General features: G+C 46.9%; 1 protein-coding gene across 9 annotated transcripts in view; it reads left to right on the top strand.

Annotated features, from left to right (window-relative positions):
* heph (polypyrimidine tract-binding protein 1 heph) overlaps nt 1–23683 on the top strand; it is a 420294-nt gene that overhangs the window by 87449 nt on the left and 309162 nt on the right. The window contains exons 1-2 of one of the 9 annotated variants that reach the window (XM_025299507.1): nt 20042–20166; nt 21271–21441. The exons of 7 other annotated variants lie outside the window; for them this stretch is intronic. The gene's annotated coding sequence lies outside the window, so the exon portion shown is untranslated. Of the gene's footprint in view, nt 1–20041; nt 20167–20715; nt 21442–23683 lie in introns of those variants that run through there. One more of the 9 variants, XM_025299506.1, reaches the window with a different exon arrangement.

The raw sequence follows: 23683 nt of genomic DNA, 5'->3' as shown, positions 1-23683 counted from the left end.
TCCATCTCTCTTTCTCTTTCTCTTTGCCTTCTGTTGCTTTCTTTTTCGCTCTCGACGTTCCGCACTTTTCATCTCTCGGTGCGCACGTGCGCGCGCGTGTACGCAGGCTCTTTGCGCGTTTCCTTCCTTTGGCGCGGTATAAAATTCGCTCGAACGCGAAAAGGGTGAGCGAAATAGGAGGAGGGATGAAATCCCCCGTCGTACGCGCGCCGCGGCAGAATTTAATTTACCCGTGCGGCTCGACAATGTGACGTGCAGAAAAAACAATCGCGATATACACCGCGCGCGCGCGCGAGTTTTTACGCGAGTCGAGCGTCGAAATTCCTTCTTTCGAGATTCCTCCCGTCGCCGTTGTCGCAAGCGACCAAACTCGCGCAGATTTTCGCGCAGCCGCGCGTCAGCGCGACCAAGCTCGCCAAGGGCGGTCGTTCCAAGAGATTGCAAAACCGTCATCGATAAGGTTCGAATTCGATAAGGTTCGCAAATGCACCGCGTGCGCTCTAAAAGAGCACGCGGGTACGCTCCCGATGGTAATCGATATTACCATCTACCACGATTCGCCATTAATGTAATTACGGGCCTCCATCGTAAAGCCAGGCAGACCCACGTTGATCAAATTTCCAATATTCGAAACATTATACCTTCCGATCGGATTACCGTGTCGCGTAGAATTGGAATTACGAATTGATTTGATAACGAATAGATTTGCCTGCAGGTACCCATTTTGCAAATATACGTCATCGTGAGTTAAGCTGCCTGGGAAATTGAGTTTTGTTTAAAGTCGCGTTAAAGAGAGAAAGAGAGAGAGAGAGAGAGAGAGTGAGCGAGGGGAGGGGCGGGAGAAACCACGCGTAGGATCTACTTTTACGCGCACGCGCGTGATAACAGCTGTTGGATTAAAAACTTTCAAATCCGCGGCTTACACATTGTTGAAAAATAAAAAACAAAGGAAGGCTCAGGAAAAATATACATTGTTGCTAAACAATGGTGGGGCACTGGAGCGATTGAGTGTGACAGAGAGAAAGGACGTTTAATTAAACGTTTCGCGCCGAGTGTTTTACTTGGAATAATCAACGGCAACGATCACGGTTCGAGAATTCGCGGCGACGCGCTCGATAAGCACTCCGTACGCTACAATTTCCTCGTGTTACCCGCGAGAAAGAGAAGTATCGCATCGTCTCAACCTCTCTTTGCTTCCTCACCTCCTCCTCTGTTTGTTTTCTTTTTTCCTTGGCAATACAGAGCGCGGAAATTTCTTTGCGGAAAGGACACGCAAACGGTAACGATTGAGAGAGAGAGAGAGAGAGAGAGAGAGAGAGAGAGAGAGAGAGGGGGGGGAGAAGAAAGGAGGGTTGGCTGCGTGCAGGAGCTTATATGAGTCACGATATCGCGCGGAACGCGATGCCCTCCGCACCCTCCTGCTCCCCTTTTTCACGGAAGAGACGCGCGAAGAATATAACGCGACTCGAGGAAAATATAACGTAGAGGGGATATTTATCGAGGACGATATTTATTGATTCCCTTAAAAGCAACGCGCGCGCGCGCGCGCGCGCGACCGCGTTCGCACGGCGATACTCGCCGGACTTACTTGCCCCCTCGTTCTTCTCCCTCCCAGCTTTCCCTTCTCCTTTCATCATCCCTCTGTATATTTTTAGATCGCCGCTGTTCTCCGCTTGGAAGCATTTATTTTTCTTTTACGTGTCGTTGGGCTGGTGTAGGAAGCAAAAAAGAGCAAAGCGTGCGCGCGCGCGCGCGCGCGCAGTAGGAGGCGACTTTTAAGGTCACGCGACAACGCGATTGATTTACGGCGAACGCGCGATTACCGTACACGTACGTATGTGTGCCCCAGCACGCGTGACGCAGCAGCGGAGGGTGGTGGTCGACGTGCACGGGGGTCGAGGACGGTGATATTGGTCGTTTTACGCTTTATCGACACGAATTGCTGCACCGTCATTATCCCCCGTAACATTATCATTCTCGATTGTAACCCGCGCGATCAGGCCTGTGAACATGTCGCGATGATTGTCGCCTCCGTGACAGTCGAGGCGACGTATCATTTTAATCGCATTTCGGCGCCTTCGGGGCCCTTTGAGATTTTCGCTGAAGGCATTCACTTCCGAATCCCCCGGCTCGTCGACGAATACGAGAAACGAAAGAAGGAAAGGGAAAGAAGAAAGATACCATATAACGGAGAAGCAGGGGATTCGCGTATATATCTTCTTATTCTTATCGTGCTTTATTACGTTTGGTAATGATCTCATTACCGTGGAGGGAAAGTAGGAGGACGCTTGTGCGCGAGCAGCGTTTGTAGGGACGTAAGACGTCCAGCGCGACCTTCCTCCTTCGGCCAATAGAGCGTGATATATCGTCGAAGTTTTAATGAAGGGTATCTAATTTCGCCATCTGCGTCGGGGGCAAAAATTAAAACTCGCACCGAAACGTCAGGGCGACCGGTAATCGAATTGTCGTGGAAAGTTTCAGCTTTCGCCGCGTAACTAGATTTATTCCACGGAATATCCGTGACTAAGGACGCCGATGATTCAATTTAATATCCGATATCCAATTTAAATCGTAACATACGGATTAAAACGAACATATTGCTTGTGAAAAATTGCGTTCTCTCTCTCTCTTTTTGTGCTCTTGCGTGGCAAAAATGTTGGCAACTGTTTACGGCAGACAGGAAGAGAGAGAGGGAGAGAGAGAGAGAGAGAGAAAGAGGAAATGGGGAATATAGAAAGCTCGTTATCACCGTGTGACCGAGTTTGTAATTAATTTTCGCCATGAATGATACGACGAATGTCGCGCGCTTTTTGCAAATACAATCCGATGATTTGGCGTCGGACTTTGCGCTTGCGTCTGACGCGTCGCGTGTTGTATCTATGAAGTTAATATGACATTTTTAAAATTATTAAAAATTAATGTTAGTTCCAGTAGTATTTTTCATAGTTCTACAGTTTTTGATAGAAATAAAAAAAAGTTCCGTATTCTTAATACCGAAAAATCGAAATTGAGAAAATGTGCCAACTTTACGTTCCAGCACGAGACAGTATCCTCTAGACTCTAGAATACAAGAAGCCGGTGAATAATAAGCTTTTTGACAAGAGTTCCCGTTAGTTCTAGGTTAGTTCTATAACTATGGAGCATTTCAGAACAAAATCCCAATAATTAAAAATTCTGTACAATTTCAAATATTCGCCGTCAGCACGACACACGGTGAAAACATGTCGTGTCGTCGACTTACTGCACCTCTGACGATGTTCTCGAGTTATATACATTTCAAACCATTTGCAGTCATTGTTCCGCCGTATAATTATTTTTAAATTAATTTCAACCTTTGGCGCCAGCACGACACTCGGTGAAAACATGTCGTGCCGTCGATCGAACAATGATGGCAAATGGTTGAATTGTATGGAACTCGAACTAGAACTAGAACAAGCTAGAACTACCGTCAGAAGTACAGTAAGTACAGTAAGTCGACGGTACGACATGTTTTCACCGAATGTCGTGTTGTCGGCGAATATTTAAAATTGTGCAGAATTGTTAACTGTTGGAATTTTATTCTGAAATGCTCCATAGTTATAGAACTAACGGGAACTCTCATCAAAAAGTGTATTATTCACTGATTTCTTGTACTTTAGGAGACTATGTCGTACTGAAACGTAAAGTTAGCACGACGTTTTTTCAATTTCGATTTTTTGGTATTAAGAATACGGAACTTTTTTTTTTTATCAGGAACTGTAGAACTATGAGAAATGCTACTGAAACTAACATTGTTTTTTAATAATTTTTAAAACGTGCTAACTTCACAGACACTCACGTGTCGTTGTTTCATTCGCAATGTGGTTTCGTGAAAAAAAAAAAATCATCGGCAACGGCATCCCGTTTAAGGATTCCTCGCCATGTCTCGCTTGTCTCGCGGAAAATGTCTCCAAACGCGAAACATTCTATTACTTGGTCTCGTTAACTCATATATTTCAACTGGATCATTTTGCAATCACATGTCAGTCTTATCGTAAATTTCTCAGAATCATTCACGCCACTCGAGAAAAAGTGACGGATGGCGCGCGGAATCTCCGCGTGAGATTTCTCGAAGGACTTCCCGCCTGTACCATCATCGATGCTCTTTCTTTTTACATCTGAATGTCTCTCCCGGCATCTTCCGACGTTCACCACATGGCGCAATTGCACGGGTGGACGCGTGTCATGACGAGAGCGTACGTGACCAGCGTAGACACGTGCGGTGAGACAGGCCAAGAAGAATGGCGTTTGTCTCATGCTCGTACGTCAACTTTTCACCGACTTACGTGGATCCGAAGACTTTCGGGCTTCTTAGGCGGCCTGCGGTCTCCGGTCGCCGCACGCGGCGGCGTGGCCATTGTAGTACATACGTGCCGTCGCGCCGGCCCGACACCTCGCTCTACTCCGAGCCGGCGCACAGTGGGCAAAACGACTCATTTTTTGGACAAAAATCTACCGACGATGCAATTTTCAACCGATCTCAAAATTTTTTTTTTAATTTACTCATGAAACATTGCTCTACAACGTACTACTGCGGCATTGATGAAAAAAAGCTGAAATTCAAAATGGCGGATAGAAAATGAGTGACGAAAGTATTGGATTCCTGTCGAATGATACTTTTTCCTTATAATATTAAATATATTTACACTGAAATTGTTTTTTGGCTCGTTAAACATGAATTTGAGATCAAACTTAAAATTAAAAAATCAAACTAACATTTATTTAAATTTATTATAGAAGTCAAAAACGTCGAAACTTTACAAGATTTATTGGATTTACAAAAGAAAGAATATTATGCACTTGGCACATAATTATTTAAAAATTTTTCATGTTTTAATATTAAATTTGTACAAAATAGCAGAATTTTGTTATATTGCTTTATAACTGCTTATATAATAAAACAATATTTAAGCCTTTATACCACGTCAAGGTATCTGTCATCATAAGGGTACTGGTTTTTTGTTTTTTTGTATTTAAAAAAATTTTTTTTTCAATTTTTTAAATGTTTTTGTTTATTTTAAACGTTTATGTTATGTTTGTTTGAATTTTTTTATTCTTACATCTTTTAGGTTAATATTTTTATATTTTAAACGCCATTTGTATGTGTGTGTGTGTGTGTGTGTGTATGTGCCGAATTATTGCACACAACATTAAAATCAATCGTATAACTCAACTAAGAGATCTCTTATGTCAGGTGTTAACTCAGTCGATGTTTTCTCTTCTTTTATCCTGATGTTGCTTATTAAAGGATCAGATGAAATTAAAAGATAATGCATTATATACTTCATTTGTGCATTTTCTTGATTTTAATCGACTACGATGAGCTCGAGCTTTTTTAAAGATTTTATTATTTGCCTCTTGCGCTTCTTCGGAAAGACAATTGGCAAACCTACATGTTTAATAATATCACTACCATGTATTAAAACTTTATGTATAGATGGTGGCATACTGTACTAAGGATACAAATTGAAGCATAGTTCTGCGGTATCTAGACAATATTTGCCAAATCTTTCGCAATTAATAGCTTTACCACATGCCATTGTCTGCAAAATGTTATTTAGTCGTTTTATTAATTTTTCATCTAAATCAGTAATTTTTGCTACACTCTCTGCTTGTGCAAAAAAAGGACGAGCCACATTTCCGGTATTTGTTGTTCCCGAGCCTTGTTTCACAACGTCAACAGTCAGTGACAATTTTGATTTTAACATATTTTGAATATTTTTTTTCTTCTGGCTTTCAAAATTTTGTCATCTGCCCTCGCATAACTCCTTTTAAAATCTAAATTGTAACATATATGCAATAGATATTCCATAAAACGAATCCAGCAATGTAATATAGACAGCCCAAATTTATAATTATCTTTATTACATGAAAGATTCTTTACGTATTTTATATCATTAACATTTTTTGGACCCATCGCACAAATGTTACAACAACTGGAAGATTTTTGTCCACTTAAAATATTGCAAATTTTGCCATCAATCATAGTGCATTGGATGTTGAAAGTTATATTAAATTCATATTTTCCACTGTAATGTTTAACGGACGAAGCTTGTTAAAAATGTCTGAATAAAATATATATTCATTAATTACAGTGGAATTATTTTCTTTTATAAATTGTAATTTGATTGGTCGGCAATAAATGATTGATGAAGGTCGCTCATTTTTCCATATTATTGTATTATTATCAGCTACTAATTGGATTGGAACAAAATATATTATAAATATTGCGTTATCAGAAAAAAGATCTTCATCGTCATCGTCAGCAGTATTAGTTGACTGATTTTCAGTTTTTGCAACCCACTTTTGCCTAGTTGTTTGCTGCCCGGAAGCGCCATCCATACCCCATTTCCCATGTAAAATTAATTTTTTACCGCGTAATTCATAAAGCTTTTCCTCGTGCAATGTCAAAAGTATCCTTGAAGTGGTATGAATTAATAACGTCTTAACATTTACACTTGCACCGAAATCGCTAACATTTATATCTGGGTTGGGTAGCACTTCTTTTTTGCATTCTCAATAGCAAAATATGAAGGATATAATTTACTTCCATGTAGTCTCTTATTATATGTGCGCAACTTGTCATATTTAACTTTTGTTAATTCTAAGTCCATATACATTGCTCAAATATTATCATTATTTTCAATATTTCTTGTTTCTTCTTCTTCTTCCGTATGAAAATTATCATGAGATTGATTTTGTAGGCATTCCGCAGCTTTCAAAACTTCCTCAGCACTGTATTTTGAAAGTAAATTTTCAATACGTCTTTTTTTCGTTTTTCCAGAACTTTCATTAAAACATAAAGATGGACGACCTTTTTTACTTGCTCTTTTTATTTCTTTTTCTGGCACAGGAACTTCTAATAAAAGGTTTGATGAAGACTGTGCAATATTCTCAAATTAATTATTTAAATCAATATTAAATTTGAGGATAAAATCATTATCTAAAAATTTCGAGTAATATTGTTCGAAACATTTTTTTTTTTCAAGAAACGTTTTTCCATCTTTTGTTATACGAAGGAAAAAATATCACGTAATTTTATTCTTATATCCTCAAGTTCTTTTTCACTGAAATTATATTCATTTTTTAAGTTATTTAAAATTATATCCATTTTGTTCTTATTTTTACCAGAATACTTCCACATATATTTGCATAACACTTTATATTTTATTATAAAACTCATTTGTTTAAAGTAAAGTAAACACATATGTTTAAAGAATTGTAATAATTTATTTTATCGTCATATAAGACCGTATTCTATATGCAGTAGTAAGTTGAGTATCGCGGTATAGCAGTGGCAAGCTAGACACGCGTTAAGCGCCTTCGCTTGTTTGGTCCGTGTTACATCTAGCGCGCGCGAGCCGCTTCGTGTGAGAAAGCTACACCGACATGCTATCTATATAGAATACAATATACCAAACAAGCGAAGAGAAAGAAGAGAAAATCATCGACTGAGTTAACACCTGATATAAGAGATCTCTTAGTTGAGTTATACGATTGATTTTAATGTTATGTGCAATAATTCGGCACACACACACACACACACATACATACAAATGGCGTTTAAAATATAAAAATATGAACCTAAAAGATGTAAGAAGAAAAAAATTCAAACAAATATAACATAAACATTTAAAATAAATAAAAACATATAAAAAATTGAAAAAAAAATTTTTTTAAATACAAAAAAACCAGTACCCTTATAATGGCAGATACCTTGACGTGGTACAAAGGCTTAAATATTGTTTTATTATATAAGCAGTTATAAAGCAATATAACAAAATTCTGCTATTTAGTACAAATTTAATATTAAAACATGAAAAATTTTTAAATAATTATGTGCCAAGTGCATAATATTCTTTCTTTTGCAAATCCAATAAATCTTGTAAAGTTTCGACGTTTTTGACTTCTATAATAAATTTAAATAAATGTTAGTTTGATTTTTTAATTTTAAGTTTGATCTCAAATTCATGTTTAACGAGCCAAAAAACAATTTCAGTGTAAATATATTTAATATTATAAGGAAAAAGTATCATTCGACAGGAATCCAATATTTTCGTCACTCATTTTCTATCCGCCATTTTGAATTTCAGCTTTTTTTCATCAATGCCGCAGTAGTACGTTGTAGAGCAATGTTTCATGAGTAAATTAAAAAAAAAAGTTTTTGAAATCGGTTGAAAATTGCACCGTCGGTAGATTTTTGTCCAAATAATGAGTCGTTTTGCTCACTGTGCGGCGCCGGCGTACAGTGGGTCGAACTATATAAAAAAGCGGACATTGGCTTAAAAATAATTTAATGCAATTTTGACTTTTCTTTGCACTTATTATCAGTAAATGAATCATAAAATGCGAAACTAATTGAGTTTTGTGGAAATCTTCAAATTTCAAATAAAATTTATATTAGAAGTTGAGCTTCGTACAATATCATTTCCCAACATCCTTTACCGTACAATTTTCTATATCGATATCTTTTACAAAAGTCAACAGATTAAAATATGATCTTTATCCGATAATTCGCACATCTTTTAAGTCTTTTAAAAAATTCTGATTATACAGACTTGTTTCGTATTTTTGTATTATCTACAAGCTTCCTAAGAAATAATGAATAAAAAATCGTTTCCGCAACTTCTAGTTAGTGTAAACAAAAATGTCTAACATTGTCTAAGTTCTAACTGTTTTTAACTTATTCCAAAAGTAATCCACGTGATAAATATAAACATTGTAGCTGCAACTAGGTGCAACTTTGCAAGATAGATGAAGGTTTTTCTGTAGAGTGTTACTCAAAAATTGTAATTAGCTTCAGAATTACGTTCTTTTTATATCACAATTTGTGTATAATTTATAGAGAAGCATAAAACATTTTCTTTCTACATATTCCATCTGAAATATAATAAAAATTTAGCAATAAGTTTCAGTTTAAACATTAATTTTTTAGTTATAAAGCATGTGTGAATATTTGTTGAATTTACAGATCTTTCCCTCATTACACTTTACTTCGTTACGTAAAAAAATCACTTGTGTAAGATATTTTTCTCGGAAATGTTCTATTAATTTTGCTTATATTTAGTATTTTGTACACGGAAAAAAATATTGTGTTGGATCAACCGAATGACTGGTCGAATACGAACGATCCAGAAATTTCGGTTGAAGCAACCAGAACTTGTTTAAATTAACAAGATTTCTGGTTAACCACTACTTTCAACTGTTCAAGTTAATCAGAAATGTTGTTAACTTAAACAGAGTTCTGGTTACCTTAAGCAGAATTCCTGGGTCGTTCATATTCGACCAGTCAATTGGTTAATTCAACTAAATTTTTTTTCCGTGTAGTGTAAGTTTTCGGAAAATTTTTATTTTCATGAAATAAGATCGCAAAATAATAATGTATAATATAATAATGTATATAATAATAATATTATTATCAATAATAATAATTATAATAATAATAATAATAATAATAATGTATATACTTTACGATTATATATTACTAATTATTTCGCTTTTGCTGTCGCATTTCGTTTCCACAACAGCACAATGTCCGCTTTTTCCTATCTTTCGATCGACTGTGCGGCGGTGCGTTCGGCTGCGGGAAAGGAGCGGGAACGCAACATTGTCGCGGCCTCAGTCCCATCTGACGATTTCGCCGCTCTCGTCGATAGCTCCGGGTAGAAAAATCGTAGCTTCGCCGGGCAAAGTGCATTTTAAAGCTTGGACCTCCGCGTTTCCGACAATGCTGCAATCATCTCTCTATATAATTAATTATATTTGACGACATAAACGTTAATGGAATAACTTCCAAGCTGGAAGCGAAAACTCAAGACTGAAGGCGCGATCTCGTTCCCGATTTGAACGTATTCGGGGAAATGAAACGCATTGGAGGGAATATAATCCTCCGTTGTTTATACTCCGTCCAAGAGTGAGCTTGAATCTAATTTTTACGGGCCGTTGCGTTTTACGTTTATACCTTTCGAACGTGTGCTGCGATTTCGCTTCCATTGATTTCCTCCTGCTTGGAACGGACGAATCTTGGACCATGATCATATCATGCGTATCGCGCCATTGACGTCATCATAAAGACTTGCGCTCATTGTGAACTTCGTCCAATTATTCGCCGTTAAAAATCCACTAGCCGAGACTCTTGGTCGATATTCGACAGCCGCGTCGGATCGGCCAAACGTCCGACTGTTCTATATGGGAAACCACGAGTCTCCGCGAATCCGCGCGACTGTAGCGGACGGTGTTTACGCGCGTCTAGCTCGGAGCGTCAAAATACACGAAACCCGTTCCCGGTAGGCGGTGTTTGAACGGCGCCAAGTTTTGGCGGAATCGTTGTGTCGGCAAGTCAAACAGCGAGCGAGCACGAAGCCGTCGTTGGACAAAGTTGGCGACGGGCCCGGGCGTTTTCGTTGATAGAGACAGAGATGAGCGGGCGGAGAGAGACAGATAGACAGGCGGGTGGATCGCTAGGTGGATAGCTGGGTAGGGTAGGTAGATGGGCAAAGATAAGTACGTACGTACGTGTATGTGTGTGTACATGTGTGCGTATTACGCGACGAAGAGAAAGAGATGAAAGACAAGGCGGGACAGAGGGGGAGGGGGGCAAGGGGCGAAGTGGATCCGTAGCTGAATTCTAAGACCGCAATCGAGCCGTCGTTTAGTAGGAGTCTCCGACATGGCGGTTAATTAACTCGCTATACTGCGGCAAGCGGCTCGGGATTGACTTGTCTGCGGCAATTAACGCGCGCCGCTGGCACCCGCAAAAATAGCTCTCCGTTCTCGCGATTTATCGCGACTCGCGCGCTCGTCGCGAATTATTCTCGCGTTCGCGCGCTCGTCGACGATGCGTGGCGCTAAATTAAATATCGACACATGGTGGATATTTGAGGTCGTATGAGCGTCTTAATGATCGAACTTATGAGAGAGAGCGAGAGAGAGCGAGAGAGAGAGAGAGAGAGAGACATCGGCCGATTAATAAATCGAGGCTGAATGTTTGGTCGACGGAATTAGAAATGACTGAAATTCTGCCAACTGTCTTTTCCTCTGAACCGAGACGGCTCGCCGTCGCAACGCTTGCGTCGCGAATTAATATCCGTTTTATTAATCCGATAATATATCCGTCAGGCGATTTCGGCTTGACATTGCCCGGCGAAACCCGACAGTTTCCAGATTAGCGATCAGTAAAGGACCCGTGTTCCCGAAAGGAGATCGCGTTAAAGCGTCGAATTTCTCGGTGTCTAGCAGCTGCAACCGAATCGAATCGATTGCATAAGTGCGAGTGTCAGTGCGGATTAGATTAATTGCATTAAATTGAACGTCAAAGGAGCCATCTGGGTGCTTCGTGACACGATTACAAATCGAATGAAATCCCTACTCTCGTAGCTTTGTATTTTGTATCGCCAGTCGGTTGTTAGCGCGATTACGTTCTTGTCGGTTTTGCCGGCGTAAACTCGTGGCTCTCGGCTTCTCGTCGTTTCGTACGGACGTCCCGTAAAACGTCGGAAGAAGCAACGTGCAAAGAGAGAGAGAGAGAGAGCAGAGTGTAAGTGAAGGGTCAGACAAGCGGGTCGATTAATTAACCGGGAGACGGACAGCAGATGGTACATGTCGCGGGGACGGAAGAAAGGATGACAACGAAGGAGAGCGAACGAAAGTGGCGGCTGCTGCAGCCGCGGTTTTTACAGCCTCGACACCCGCTGCAACGGGATTATAGCAGTCTATTACGTTAACTAACAAAAAGGGAGAAGATATCGGCTTTCTCTTCCCCGATTTTTATCCCGCTCTCTCGTGGTCGTTATTTTAATATCCGATTTTAGATAATTAGTAATCTCCCGATGGTTTTAGATTCTCCGCGAACTGAAGAATAACCTTCAAGGCTCTGGCGACGTTGAAGCGAACAACGGAACATACTTGCGCCGAATTGTTCGGTTAAAAGGAAATAGTTGATACAATAACGAAAGCGGGAATAAAAATATCTTTCTCTCTAAAAGTGAATCAGTGAAACTCACTGTCAATCAGCGATTGTGCACTGATTGACAGTGAGTTTCACTGATTCACTTTTAGAGAGTTTACAGCGTTCGCGGTGGAATCTTTGGGACTTTCCGGGGCGGGGATGGGTAAGGTTAAAATAGCAAGGAAAACGTATCTCGAATTTTTTCGGGACGATACAAGATAATCAAGGGACGTTCCGTGAGAAATTGTTACGTCGTTCACGACGGCATTTCTCCCCGGGGTGCGGTTCCCCGCTCGATCGCGCCGGACTACACTAGGAAAAATGTATTGTTGCGTGAACCAAAATTTTCTTGTAACAACAAAATAATTTGCTTAAATATGCCCAACAAAATGGCCTAGTTCCTGTAAACAAATATCTTGTTTGATTACGGTTTGTTCGTATAACGTAATAACGTTTTGTTATAGCAATCAAAAAGCTTTAACTATATGAATTTTGTTAAAAATACTATAATTTTTTTTAATATATAAAATCTAAATTTTAGTGCACAGAAAGACAAAATAGTATCCATTGGGCATTATTTTAGTTTATGTAAAATAATATTTCGTTATTATGTAATTTTTATGGAACCAACATGCTTTATGGAACTGAATAATAACTGAAATGCTTAATTTTTATATATGAAGTCTAAGAACAAAATCATTTGGTCCAGAGAGCAAAGCAGAGAAAATATATTTAACACTTGGGACAACTAAATATTTTGTTATATATAAAACAAGATATTTGATTGCTATTAAAAAATGCCTCAACTAAACAGTGTTGTTAGAGATAGTAAATTTTTTTTCCTAGTGTACGGCACTGGGCGACGGTGATTCGACTCTCGCGATCTAGCGCCGACGTCGGCGTTCTTAGCGAGAGCGGGGGAGCGTCATTACCTAATTTAGATTAATTCCAGTTCCCTCTCGCTTCTGCGCTGTCGACGCTCGCGCGAGCCGGCTCGTCGTCGCGCGTAGCGCTCCTCGCAAAATTCACGCGTGCAACGTCCGCGACGATGCGCCGCGGGGACGTCGCGGATGCTCCTTGCTCTCACGTGGAGGCTCTCAAAGTGAGCAGATAGAAATCTCACGACGCTTCATCCGGCGCCACGTGGCGACAAGCGAGCGCCATAAAATGCGCGGTAATGACATTCGCGAGGATTCCTTTTCTCTCTCCGACGTAGAGCGGCGTAGCGTTTCCGAGGAATTACGGCTCGCGGTGTTGATGTAATCAAGCGATGAGTATCGTTTTAAGATCCTTGAAATGCAGCGTTCGTGCACATTCATCTTCATAAGCGGCACACGGAGCGCGTCGATAATTCACCGGCTATAAATATAGCCGGCGACGAGCGGTATTCGCGCTCGGGGTGACGCCTATAAGGCGCCTTGATTAAAAAGTACATTCATAGGGAAAGCAACGCCCGATAAATACCGATAAAAATGCCGGTTTCGGCGCCATTTCGAAGACCCGACGGAGGCGCCAGGTGCCGAATATCGCGCGGTGCGAATGAGCGCGTCCTAAATTTCAGGTCGCGCGAGACGGCAATCGCGACGTGCTCGTTGCGCGATCGCGAAGCGATTCGCTCGACGGCCTAGACGGCAAAATCTTATAGTCCGTTCCGAGAGCTCGGTGAGAAAGCAAACCCGTTTCTAAGTCGACGGAGGATTTGCTGAATGACGGCGAATCGAACAGGCGAGCGGTCAGGCGGGCAGGCGGACATACGACGTGGCTGTCGGGACAAGTCTCGCGGCGTTCAAGATTCAGGTTCACGGTTACCTGATCGCGATAACCAATACCGCTGTGTCAGCGAGCCCGAGCACGCCTAATCGCTCGTGTTTCGCTTCGATTATCTCGCCGCTCGGAGAGCGCGAGCACGATCGATCTCGTTGCGAGCGTCCGCGAGCTTTACTTTCGTTCTCGTCGCACGGTGGATTAATTCAAGCAATTGAGCGCGCGCGCGCGCGCGCTCACGGATCGTCGCGCGATGAGATATTTGCTTTTGAGTGATTTACACGCGCGCGTCTCTCTCGCGCAGAAATAGATATCAGAGACGTGACTTAAATTCGGTCTCGTCTGAACGGCTGACTGATTTACAACGATCTGCTTAAGGTAGACTGCTCTCGGGCCAGGCGTGTGAGGTCTAATCGCTCGCTCGGGTAGCTGTTTCTAGCCGCTCAGCCGAGTGATGAATGACGCCACTTGTGCCAAGCGACTTGTGTCGAGCCTACATCGAGACAATTCGCGCGATCGTAGGTGTTCGCTCTTGCCTCGAGACGTCTTTGTCCCGACGGCGTCGGTGATCTCCGACGCGAGAGAACTCGGCCGGAAACCTTGTTTCTCACGGGGCAACCCTTGCAAAGTCGCCGTGCAAAGCCCCGACGCTGTCACGCTGTGCGCGAGGCGTAGCGTCCGGCCGACGAGATAATTGAAGATTACGGGCGTTTCTTTGAAATGAGGATTTTACAATCGCGCCGAGTCCTCCTGTCCGCCACCGGACGGACGGACACGCAGTCGGAGGAACACGCAGCGGAGCAGCGGGCTAAGGCTCATAAGTCTTCGTCGTGACTTTACGGCGGCGCGAAAAGGCTCCTTGGTCAAACTGCGGCCGCGATAAATCTTAATTCGCACGCTGAAACGCGGCGTTTAGCGTCTCACGCCGGATGAGATATTGCCGCCGGGCCGGTTTTTCCCGGCCCGTCTCACCTCCCCTCCTCCCTTCCTCCGCCACCGCCGTCGCTCGCGTCGTTTCGGAGTTCAAGCGCTTCCTCAAAGAGCCGCAGCGCGGCGGCCGCGGGAAATTCTGTCTCCTTCTCTCCCCGTCTCTCCTTCTCCCGCTCTTTTTCTCACTCGGCAGCGTGCGACCTCATTTGCGTGCTTGATCGCGCGTCGGCGCAACGATGAAAACGTTTTATTTCCGCCGGCTCAACCGATACGATCGAATCGCGGTTCTCAGTCGTCGGACAGCTTGATAACGACGTGAGTCACCGGTCCGCCGGCTCCGATAACACGCGCGAGGGGGGGAGGGGAGGGTGGCGTTAAATTTCAGCGACGTGCTCTCGCGACGGAAAGTGCGCGTAGCTCGAGTACTTCGGCGACACTTCGCCGTCGCGCCGCGCGCGTTTGTCTTGTTTTTCGAGCGAGCGAGCGACCATTTCGAGCGAGCGTTCGCTCAGCCTCAAGTTACAAACATTGCCGTAATTCGGCCGATTGTCCTCCGATGACCGAGAGGAAACGGGACGATTTTGACCTTGAATGCGCAACGCGATATCGCGCGCGTGACTCTGAGCGAAACTGGAAGTAATTTAGAATAATCGTGGGCCGCGGCATTAATAAGATTAAATTACCGCCGCTTTTCCTGCCGCCGAACGATCACGATAGTTCTGAAACGAACGTCTCGCGCGAGGCCTTCAGCCTTGAGGAAACTATCGTCGGGATGTATCGATCATAGCTGGAAACGAGCGCGACGCGTGACGATCAATCGACTGCATCGCGGAGTAATACGCAATCACGTGTCCGCCGTCGCCGTCGTCGTCGTCGTCGCCGACGCCGCCCATGACGACGACGGGGACATGCGATAAGCACGCACGGGCAATTACGACGTTAATAATTACCCGCTGAAAAATCGATAGACAATATTTTCATGCTCGTCGAGTCGCGCTGGAAGACACGCGACGCTCTCCCTCTCTCTCTCTCTCTCTCTCTGTCTCTTCCCTCTCCTCACTCTCAAGATCCGTCACCTTGGACTGCCGCAATCTCGCGTAACAGGACGCCTACTTTTCGCGCGAACGAGTCAGTGGCCGCTTGGCTTTATCAGGATGAATACGCGACCCATATATAAAACACCGGTCGTCCCTATATCTTGATCCGGTATCCTCCGTCCTCGCCGGCGAGTCCGGTTCCCGGCAAGAGTACAGTCCCGTGCAAGCTGGAGAGAGAGAGTTATAAGCCGCGTCTCGGCCGCCATGCCAGGCGGCCGGAGGCAGGGGGGAGAGAGGCGGGAGGGGAGGAAGGAAGCAAGGACCCGCACGTATCTCCCCCGAAATGGAAAGTAACGATCTGATCATGTCCCATGAGACAACGGCGAGCGAGAGCCGCCTTCTCCTTCCCTCCTGCGGTATCCCGGAGCCTGCATCTTTGAAGCGCAGTCCCCAGCCATCCGGGCTGGCAATAAACCGGCGGGTACCGCAGCCCAGCGCGAGTCCTTCGCTACGTGACGCTGGCGATGCAGAGGACGAAACGCGTAGGATCGCGCGTCCGCGCGTTAACGTTGTCCATGTCCTGCGTGGGGACGCGAGATGTCTCCTCTCGGCGCTCCTCTCGGCTGTTTCTCCAGCTAATAGCCGCGCGAACGAAGGGATGCGCACTTTCGTGGGAAATATTACGTGGAAAATTTGCGATCCGTCCGCGGCCAGGATCGCCAGGCAGGATCGCAGCGCGCGATGCCTACGCGCGATACCCAGCGAATGCGCAATCGCTTGCGCGAGTATGTGCGCGCGCGAAAGGTGGCTATCTCACCATCTCACTCTCGTCCTTTGTGCTCGCAGGATCCTGTGGGTACGTTCCCATGCAAATATGCAGGGCCGCACGATTCAGCGCTTCCTTTGTCCGGCGGGACGCTCGCGTCGTCCCGTCACACGTTGCGTCTGTGTCGGGCCTTGCGGAACGAGACGACTGACGTGACTCGAAATACCCGCCCGAGGGGAGAGGAATTGACACTTTGGCGTGTGTTCTGAGATTGAAGCGTCGACCACAAGGAGCTGGAGGAGCGGGGGCAGGAAGAGAAGGTGGTTCCTCTCGTCTTTCGCCAAGTACGCGCGACCTCGCTGTGGATTTCAGCGCGACTGCCAAGTGCGCGGCGATCGCGGATTGAACTCGGTCCTTTGCTTCTCTCCTTCTCTCCTCCGTTCCTCTCTCTCTCTCTCTCTCTCTCTCTCTCTCTCTCTCTCTCTCTCTCTCTCTCTCTCTCTCTCTCTCTCTCTCTCTCTCTCTCTCTCTCTCTCTCTCTCTCTCTCTCTCTCTCTCTCTCTCTCTCTCTCTCTCTCTCTCTCTCTCTCTCTCTCTCTCTCTCTCTCTCTCTCTCTCTCTCTCTCTCTCTCTCTCTCTCTCTCTCTCTCTCTCTCTCTCACTCACTCACTCACTCACTCACTCACTCACTCTCTCTCTCTCCACCTGATGACGCGGTCAGGAATTGCGAGAGTTTACCTGTTTAACGTCACCGGCTTGCGATCGGGCAACGCTGAGCAACGCGGCTATTTTTAAGTAAACACGCACCGTGCCGAGCGCGGACGACTATCGCCGATCGTTAATAGCGTTATTCGATAATCGAGAAAGTTGACGTAATTCTTACGGAAGCGCGTCTGTGATTCGCCCGACTCCCCGTCAGTCGTGCCATCGCGCCTTGCACAATCGCGATGGGATTTCACGTGTAACGCACACACGCTGCTAGTGAATTTCACTGATCGGCCGGCGGATACGCGATACGCTGATTTACGCTTGCTTTTCGTAAGGTAGCGCGACGATTTCGTCCTCGGCCTCGTCGTCGAGCTCCGTTGGACGCGTCTGCACCGTCGCCATTTGTTTTCCATCCCGTACGTGTGCGCCACGTTGTAACTTGCGCGCCCCCCGTTTCTCTCTCTCTCTCTCTCTCTCTCTCTCTCGTGCTGCGCCAATTACTCGCACAGCGCGTCATTTTTCAACACGATAAAATAGACGAGGCTGTTGCGCGACTGCGCCAAGTCAAAAACTAAGCGGGAATAATCGCGAGGCATGGAATGAAAGCGAGGTAGGATTTTCACACGCCCAAGGATCAGCCAAGATGTGTATCATTGTGTAATCCGAATGTTTTTATATTCGCGAATTTGTAGAAATATCTCAGATATCTCTACGAATAAATATCCGGTTATTCGGGTATAACGCGCGCGAGAACTCCTGTATCCTGATCAGCTGAAGAAAGATGCACGGGATATGCTCAGGTGAGCACCAGAATGGAGATACGATTCTCTCTTCGTCAAATCCAGCTTTTGAAAGACTATATTTATCGTCGCGCCATACGAATTTCAAATACAGCTATCGGTGTCGTAAATTCTCGCGCCAACTCACTTTTACGACGCTCTCTCGCTTCCGTTACGGCGCGGCAGCGCTCTCGGCGGCGGCGTAACTCGCGACGGCGACGTAGAAATCGCGATGCGACAGGATGCGGTGCCGCACACGCCGAAACACGGGGGTTGCTCGCTACACCGGGGGAGTGCCCCTACGAATGATATTTCCGGCCGAATTCTGGAGAGCATCTAATAGAGGCGTCGCGCGATCCGAGCCTGCTCTCGCAGGCGGCCGTTGTCAAAAATACGCCACGGCCCGTGGCTAAAAATACACCCCCGCGGGCGAAAGTATACACGAGCAGCGGGGGACGAGTCGTCGCGTATCGAGTAACGCAGAGAGATCGGCGTCGAAAAGTACCCCGGGCATCGGTGGCGCGCATCGAGGAACGCAATCCGGTTTCCGCGCCCGCGGTCCCTCGCGGTGAGCGAGGAGAGGACCTCGTCCGGAGAGCTCGTCGTCTGAGAGGGCCTTTATGCGCACGGCTCGCAGACGGTCGAGGGCCCTCCTGCCCCGGCTCTCTGCCCCTCTTACCATTCCCATTTCTGCCGTCCCCTCTCTCGCATTCCCCCGGCACAGGCCCGCTCCTCCCTTCGACTACTATCCGACACAAAGCGTCGTTCTCTACGCTACGCCACGGCATGGTGCGGCGCAAGGTCTCTCCCGTTCGTTTCCCCGGACACCCTGTCAGCCCTCTCCCCTTGGCCCCCTCTTCTGCCCACCCTCTGTGTTCATCCCTCTCATCACTTTTTCATGGTGCGCGCCGTCCTCGTCGCACTCGACTCGTTCCTTCTCCGGGGCCCATCCGGCGCTCCCTCTCTCACCTTGCCGACTCGTATTCTTTTCGTGCGATCGTCGTGCACGTGTGTATACCGGGTGAGCCGCGCGCAAAGCGGATTTTCTCTGTATGCTCTTTGTGCGCGTTGGGTTTGGAGGGTATCGCATGAACGAAATCTACACTGCGCACGGCCGGATTCATGAGTGGTGATGAATAATCCCGTACTTGGGTGTGTGTGTGTGTGTGTGTGTGTGTGTGTGTTCCGGCCGTCGATTTCAGTCCGTTTGAATGCGCGGCGCGCAAGAATCACGTGGCTTTTGTGTAACGTACAGATGGGCTGTGTAATTGGTACATGTGTCTCTGCTTGAACGAAATTGCAATGTCCCCTTCGCGCGGATGTTAACAGTTGCTTCGCCAGAGCAAGGTCTCTCCTGCGACAAGGGACTGTATGTAGTCGTCCGTCCCGCTTTCGACGAGTATTGATAAGCGATACAACACAGCGTAGGTTAGGTCTCAGAGTTCAGCTCAGCGTCGCTGAGCGACGCGGCGAGTATTTTCGAACGGCAGAATTTTCCTCGCCGCGACCAAACCGAAATTTGGATTATGCAAATACACAAACAGGATCCACATTATGCAAATACAATCGAGACGCATACTGTGCAAACTCACATTATGCAAACGCGTCGCGCATAACATTTATTTCCACTTTGTTGTGCGCGAGGTCGTCGCCGCCGCCGCCGCCGCCGCCACGCGCGCGCGCGCGCTTTGCGGCGCCATTATTCGGTAACGGTTACGACAAATCATACCGCGGCGACGAAGTGTTTACACGCGCATTAACGTGCTGACGCGTTTTCGCTTGTTGCAAAATAGCGGCGCGCTGCGCCGCGGCCGCAACCCGCGCCAGAGCTCCGGCGAGGAGTGAATAGCGCGTAATCGCCGGTCGATGAATCTCGCGGACACCCCGTATACACCCTGGCGCGCCTCCTCCTACGTCGGTATAGCCGGCACACAGGCAGCGGCGATATATCGAAGTTGGAGAGCGAGTAGGACGGAGCGAGTAGCGGCGCTGAGACGCGCGAGAGAGATCGCGCCGGATCGAGTCGAGTCGGCTGTTGCCGGCTGCTAGTGCGTCCCCTCCCCGCTCACCCTAGGAAGCCTACCGTCCCCCTCTACCGCCCGGAGCGTCAGTCACCCCGCGTCCCTGCGCCGAGTCGGAGTCGTTGTGTCGTTCCCGCTCGTCTCCCCGCGCCTCCCCGGGCTATCCATCGCGCTACGTGCTGCTCTCTCGGCTACGGTAAGTTTCCCTTTTCCTCTCGCCGCACCGTGCCTCACCTTCTCTCTTCCCCTCTCTCCCTCCCTTCAGAGCCGCTGTCTCGACCGTTTCGTCCCCTCTCGCTCTCTCATCTCCCCCCGCTCCGCCGCACTGCCCGCCTCCCTCCTCGTGGGGCCGTTCTCGTGGCATGCCACGACTCGTGGCGAAGTTTTAGCGTCGGCCTCTCACTCTCTCCCTCTCCCCCTCCCTTCTCTCTCTCTCTCTCTCTCTCTCGCTACATCTGCTCGTGTAGCGTGCCTACAACTCTTAGTCGGATCTATTACGCGAAGTTTTCGTGCGGCCGGGCGACATTTTCAAATTTCTCTCCATCGCGAATCGCCGCGTCTACTCGCTCCCTCCCCTCGCGCCCCGCGCCCCACCTCCTCGGAGCTCCTGTTCGCCGCGTTTCGTCTCTGTCTACACGTTCATACGGCGCGCGTCTTCCTTTTTTTCCTTCTTCTTTGTTCGCCTCGCTCTCTCGCTCTCTTTCGCCGGCGCCGCTGTTGTCTTCCTCTCTCCTATTCGTTTGGTGTTTACCCCCGGCGATACGGACGATCGGTTAGTGCAGGAACGAAGCACAACGTGACACGATCGCGCGTTCGGGCTTGCTTGTACCTCGCGTGGGAGCGTGCCGGAGTGAGAGAGGGCAGGCAGGATAGAGAGAGACGGCGGCTGAGCGTAGCTCGTGGGGAAAGGCGGAGAGAGGAAGGAGAGCAGTAGCTAGCCGGTGGTGCGTCGTCGTCGTGCGCTTCCTAACCTCAAAAACGGCTCTTCGCGACACCGACGTGAATATACGTGCGTACGGTACGACGAGCAGCGCTGCCACCTCGACGCGCGTGCGTGTGTATGTGCGGCTGATTCTGTCTCTCTCTCTCTCTCTCTCTCTCTCTCTCTCTCTCTCTCTGTCCCGTGTGACGTTGCTTCGATTCGTAAACGCACATAATTCGTAGCGGTCGTCGGCATCGTCGTTGTCGCCGCCGTGATCGTTTACGACGCTTCGTCGCGTGTGTGCATCATCGCGCCGGTTCTTCGGTCGCTCCGGAAGAAAATTCTAACGGGACAATAATTGCGAACGTGTATATACAGGAGCAGATTAACGGACGCTAGTTTCGTGCTCGCAATCCGCTTGCTTGTGCCGCGATCAGTGTGTGAGGAAACGAGCGAGGAAAAGAGGAGAACGCCACGCTGCCTTTACCAGTACACGGATACATTTTCTGGAAGTTTCTGCCTGACGTCGCTGCCTGGGAACCTACCGTGGTTAGTACCTGCGTCACACGATTACTCAAAGCGAGCCGATACGGCCGGCGTATCGGTCCAGTCGGCTGCCGCTATTGTTGCTTCGTGTTGAGAAAGAGAGAGGGAGAGAGAGAGAGAGTGAGTGAACGAGAGAGAAAGCGAGAGCACATTCGGCGGCCAGCGCGCACGTTCCGTTTCGTTGCGCGCGCGTTCCAAAATACGCAACCCCATGGTCGCTCGTGTGCGCGAGGGTGCGAAAGGCGCATGTCCGTGTCTTGAAACGCTAGCCATCAGCCTTGCTCTCGGTGTGGTTACGTGCTGTCGCGTGAATTCCCGTCGACTACGCGCTGCTCTCGACGTACTCGACGTCGATTGAATGAATAGCGAATGAATGGCGTGCTCTTTGCCGGAGCGTCGCCTCGACTCTCTCGTCGTCCATCTTTTCGACGACGACAGAGAGAGAGAGAGAGAGAGAGCGGCGGATCGCAGCTTGAACGCGTCCGTGCTTGCGCGCCGATTTCGAAGCGCATCTCGGCTCGCGCAGCTGCGTGCAAAAGGTAGAGGAAGAGCACGTTGTTGCCTCGCACGTCTTCTTTCAAAATACAATGAGCGATCGCTTGTATCCTCCAAAGACCCGTCTCGGCAAGTAGCGCGATGAGAAAGAATCCAAGCCGCTTGATTTACGCTGCGGCTCAACGAAATGAGAAATTGCGATATCGCCCGGCGAAATAATATTTGATGTGCTTTACCGTGCAGCGAACAGTACACGGTAATTAAGCCTGGCTTTGCATGTAATCCGCGTACATCACTGCGGAAAGTCTCTTATTCATCTCCATCCGACGGTAAATGATGTGTATGTATTATATGCGCGTTACACTGAGATAGCTTCAAACAAGCTATCGATCTTGCGAAAAGCGCAGTGCCTATGAATCGTACTCTTATATATATATATATATATGTATATTATATATATATGTATATGTATATTATATATATATGTATATAGATATATATATATATATATCCCTTTCATTACCCGCTAGTCCAGTACCTTTCCATGCAGAATGCATTATTTATACCACGTCGGCCGCTGAGTAAATAATTCTCCACCGCCTCGCCCGCAGCTTAAGGGACGCGAATACGACTGGTTTTCTCTTCGACGAAAACCTGATGCCGCTGCTCGCGCGCACAGAGTATCGCATGGAAAATTCATTTACCTCCAGCGGAGAGAACACCGCCAACATTGGGAGGGGAGGCAAAACGATAATGGCGATTCGACCGTTAGTCGATATCAATGGAATCGCGGCGCGGCGTTGATGCATTTGTGGCATCAACAACGAAAGTCCGTGGAAAAAGGCGAGCGTTTTTTCTCGCGGCGGCCGATGGGTCAATGACAGTAAACGTAATAATGGAAAATAGTAGAAGATAGTAGATAATGGTAGTGGTGGTAATAGTAGAGGATACGACTTGGCTGCCGGCGGCGCATAGTTACGCGGCTTATCGCGACGTCGCATTGCGCGTTTCACGAGGCCTTCGGTCTTCAGGTCCAACCGACTCGTGCGCGCACGTACCTGGCTCCACGGTACCTCCCGCGTGATGCGTCATGTTCCTCAGGATCGTGAGAATGGCCGTAGCACGAGCGCGTCTCCGCGTTCACACATTCATCCGTTCGTCTCTCTCTCTCTCTCTCTCTCTCTCTCTCTCTCGCTGCACGCGTGCGTCGCACGAATAGACGGATGCAACTCGCGACTCGAATCCTGCGGCTCGAACACGAATTTTAGGCGTCTGTGCAGTCCGCAATCTAGAATTCTGTCCCAAATACCGAGCAGCGGATAATCTAAATTGCGCCGGATTAATCAGAAAGTTGTTCACCATTTCATTTGACGAATGGAACGTCTCGTTCCGACGTTTAAAATTAACTTGCTAAGCAGCGGATTGTATCGCGTCGAGGATGACGAGCGTATGCTTAACGATCGTTTCTCAAATGACCGGCTACCGGTAGTTGCTTAATGAGAAATAATTTCTTCCTGTTTTTTTTTTTTTCTTTTTGTTCGAACGATAACTGTCGCGTGGGATGTCGAACGGTCGATTCCGAAATTCCGATTTGCTGCATCGGAATGCTAACTCGCCGAAAACGCCCGGACCGCTCGTAAAATGCTACCTCAAGACGCATAACTCGCTCGAAAACACGACGTCGCGACGAAACGCGCTTAGCTTGCCTCCGAAATTCCGGCATTCTTGTATTCGCGACGCGAGACTGAAA

Source organism: Harpegnathos saltator, unplaced genomic scaffold (genome assembly GCF_003227715.2).
Source record: "Harpegnathos saltator strain DR-91 unplaced genomic scaffold, Hsal_v8.6 scaffold283, whole genome shotgun sequence".
Classification (NCBI taxonomy): Eukaryota; Metazoa; Arthropoda; class Insecta; order Hymenoptera; family Formicidae; genus Harpegnathos; species Harpegnathos saltator.
Note: the sequence above shows the minus strand (reverse complement) of the source record. Positions and strands in the feature narration are given on the sequence as shown.